The sequence below is a fragment of the Triticum aestivum genome, chromosome 5B, assembly GCF_018294505.1.
Source record: "Triticum aestivum cultivar Chinese Spring chromosome 5B, IWGSC CS RefSeq v2.1, whole genome shotgun sequence".
NCBI lineage: Eukaryota > Viridiplantae > Streptophyta > Magnoliopsida > Poales > Poaceae > Triticum > Triticum aestivum.
Genome location: NC_057807.1, coordinates 712,000,249 through 712,004,157, shown reverse-complemented (window position 1 = coordinate 712,004,157; position 3,909 = coordinate 712,000,249).

Genomic DNA, 3,909 nt, shown 5'->3' with positions numbered 1-3,909 from the left:
GTGCCTCCCCTCTGATGGACGGTGGTAGGGAGGGGAATCCCGGTGCCTCCGCTCTGATGGCTGGTGGCGGGGAGGGGAATCCCGGTGCCTCCCCTCTGATGGACGGTGGTAGGGAGGGGAATCCCGGTGCCTCTGCTCTGATGGCTGGTGGCGGGGAGGGGAATGTTGGTGCCTCCGCTCAAGTCAGTTGTTTAGATAAGGGATTTTTAGTCCTCGTGGACGCTGCACTCGGGCGGATGTCGTCCCTTTTTCTTTGAGTTTGTCATCCAGGCTCCCATCCTTCTCAAGTTCGTCCGTCTTGACGTAGTCGACAGAGCTTCGGCGTAGATTTATACCGTATCCTTGGGACGGCGAGGTTGGGATTTCTCGACAACTGTGTCTCCAATGCTCTAGTCCAATGCTCATTTTATCGGCAGTAGTATTATGTTTGAGATGTTTTTTACTCGTGAACTTTTATAATAGTTATAATCATTTTTGAAAGGAAAAAATGAATGGTTCACCTAATACTCGGGAAGACTCCTGCCTCACGTATATGACACATGCGCCAAGTTTGAATCTCTTTACCAGAAGGGAGACAAAAAAAAGTACTACAATGAATTTTATGGTTGACGGCTGAAGTGGAATGAAGCGTTCTTGCGTGGATGCTGACGTGGCAACGAAAAGGATGAAATGCATGCATGTGCTGATTGACCAGGTCAAGAGTCCAAACATGCATCCATGCAAGGTTGGTAGCACTCACTCACGTGCAATTATAAACGCAAGAATAAGATAAACATACTAGTCCAATCGATGATCCAATCGAATCGAGTCGATAAGCTGGGTATGTACATATTTTCAGGTTGGTTGGCATGTCGTACACTCGTACTAATTCAATCAGGTCTGGTTAGTTTGTTTTGCTTCCACCGGCACCGCACTCAAGAGGTTAATTGATATTCTAACCTTAGTTATTAGTATATGGTCAAAAGATCATGAAACAATCACTAGCTAGCTTTTCCATTGCCACGAAGAAAAGGTACTCCCTCCTTTCCAAAATAAGTGTACTAGATAGATAAAGACAGTCGTCATGTTTGATGGATAAAGACAGTCATCAAGAATGACTTGGATTTGCTTCAAAAAGAAAGCAACAAAATAGAGAGTAGGCGTTAGACAGGTAGAGCGAGATTGCTGACATGGCATGTTAAAGACGAAGATATCCCAGCTCAATGTAGATGGATAGGTACATGCATGCACGTCTTGACCAGGTCAAGTCCAAACATGTTGGTGAACATGCATGTCTTGACCAGGTCAAGTCCAAACATGTTGGTGAGCTAGTGTTCTTTTTTTTTAAACAATCATCGGAGAGGAGCGGATCCCACCTGAATTCATTACTCGAAGGGGCTATAAACGGCCAAGTTTAGACTAGCCACGGTGGGAGTAAGTTCAGCAGTAACATCGAGTCTAAATCAACAAATTTGCTTATGTGACAATGAGTTAATGATGAAAGAGGTAGTTATAGTAACTTAGCTAGTTACTGTAACATCACATGTCCCAATGCAATATGAGTTTATAATCTAATAAATGAAGATTTGCATGTTACTACCCACTATAAAGGTAGTAATATAGTCTAGGGATATTGTGTATGTTACTCACCATTATGGCTAGTCTTTCGGAGTTGCGCTAGCGTGCAACGATAGATATTGACGTCATGACATGATGGCATCCTAAATGTATCCAACCAAGGAGTGAAATCTATTGTTTTCAGGTATTACATTGACGGTAAGCGTCTCATTCTTGAATACACGAACATTTCGGGCATCGCAAAGCTTCCAAAGAATGGAGAGAGCCACTGTGGGGCAAATTAGGCTCTTTAACTATGATCACGTGCGAGTATAACAAAACAAATGGCGAATACAATAATTGGTGCTACTATAATCGAATCAAATGAGATTAGTTCAGTGGCATGCAAATCGGTGCAAGTGCAATGAATCTTGTTGGTCTTTGCTTCCACCCTGCACAGGAAGGTACTGCCGCTTTTCCGATTTCACCTTTAATATACTTTCTTCTGCTAGTATGACCTGCTGGAATTTTATCTATTTAGGCCTAGTCCAATAGTAGTTTCAGAAATTCTTAATAAATTCTAGAGAATCACGTAGCCCATTTGTGCAAGGCAAGAGGTGGAACTAAAGTTTAGTCTCACATTGCTAGTTTAGAGGGAGTTGGACCTCTTTATAAGGGAGGCTCCTTCCCCACTTGTATGAGCATGAGAACAAGAGGGACATCCACGCCCGCCTCGCCACGCCACGCCACGCCTCGTCACGACGCGTCGCGGGTTGCGGGAATGAGCCGAGCCGATGTCTAAATTTTTGCCACGCACGACGGGTATACGAAAGGTCACGCGGTAGCTGAAACTTTTTCGCAGTGGACACTGAATCCGAACGGGGTGCCTCTTCGGCTGAAGTCCGTTCGTTTCGTCTCCTACGTTCCCTTCAGCTCCCGGCGCGGCCTCTCGCCTCCTTCTCTTGCGCCTATAAAAGGGAGGTCGCTCCTCCCAGAGAGACGTACCAGAACCTCTCCTTTCTCTCGCCACCGGTTCCAATCTCCGCGATGCTGCTGTCTTCCTCATCCCGGCTTGCGGCGTGCACCACGAGTTGGGACAGTAGGCCTCCGAAACCGCACCTTTTCAGTCCTGTACGGCAGAAGGGTGATAAGGTTTTTGGGGAGCGCTCTGCGCGACTACTGACTTCTTCGTCACGGACGCCCCGAACTCCGACGACTACTTCCCCGATGTCGACAACCTCCTCGACGACATGGAGGACACCGACCCCAAGTCCAGTGCCTCTGCTCCTGCTGCTGTCACGTACGTGTTTCTCCCCTTTCTATTGGAGGTTCTGCTACAGTTCCTTGTTCTAGTATTCGCCCTGGATATGTTAGACTCTATTTCATATATACAATTTGCTATACTGTCTGCTCAAGATATGTTTAGTTACGGTTCATATATAAAGATGTTGTTTACCTTCTCTTTGTCAAATCGCATGGCTTGTTTTATCACTGCTACACTAGTCACGCTTTATCTAGTATTTCTGTTAATAAAATCACTCGGTAAATCGCTCATATTTCCGACAATCCAAAAACCTTATTATAGGCAATTTACCTTCAATGATTTTGCTGCTTCCATGGGACCTCCTATATTTGAGGGTATCCACTATAAGACATGGCGCGTGAGAGCAGTCTTATGGTTTCAAACCATGAGTTGCTATGACGCCACTCTTGGCAAACCTGAAGGAGAGCAAGATGCCAACAGGCACAAGCTTTTCAGAAAATGGATACCTTGTTTAAGGCTGCTCTCTTGAGTGTTCTTGGTGAGAACATAGTTGATGCTTATGTGTCAATTGACAATGGAAAAGATATGTGGGACGCACTCAAGGCCAAGTTTGGGGTCTCGGATGCCGGCACTGAGATGTACATCATGGAGCAATTCTATGATTACAGGATGACTGAAGAGCGCTCCGTGGTTGAGTATGCTCATGAGATACAGTCATTTTCTAGAGAACTTGAGCACTTCAATTGTATCCTACCGGACAAGTTTGTTGCCAGGGGTATCATCACTAAGCTTCCTCCTTCGTGGAGGAACTTTGCTACCTTACTGAAGCATAAGAGACAGGAGTTTTCCGTCCCGGATCTCATTGGTACTCTTGATGTGGAAGAAAAGGCGAGAGCAAAGGACACACGTGCTCGAGGTATTGAGGGAGGATCTAGTGCCAATCTGGTACAGAAGAAAAACTTCCAGTCCCACAAGTTCAAGAACAAGGGCAAGCTTGATGGTAAAGCAAAATTTGATGGGAAGAACAAGGCTGTACAACACACGAACTTCAAGAAGAAAAGTGAAAAGAAGAAAGGTGCTTGTCATGTGTGTGGAGATCCTGATCATTG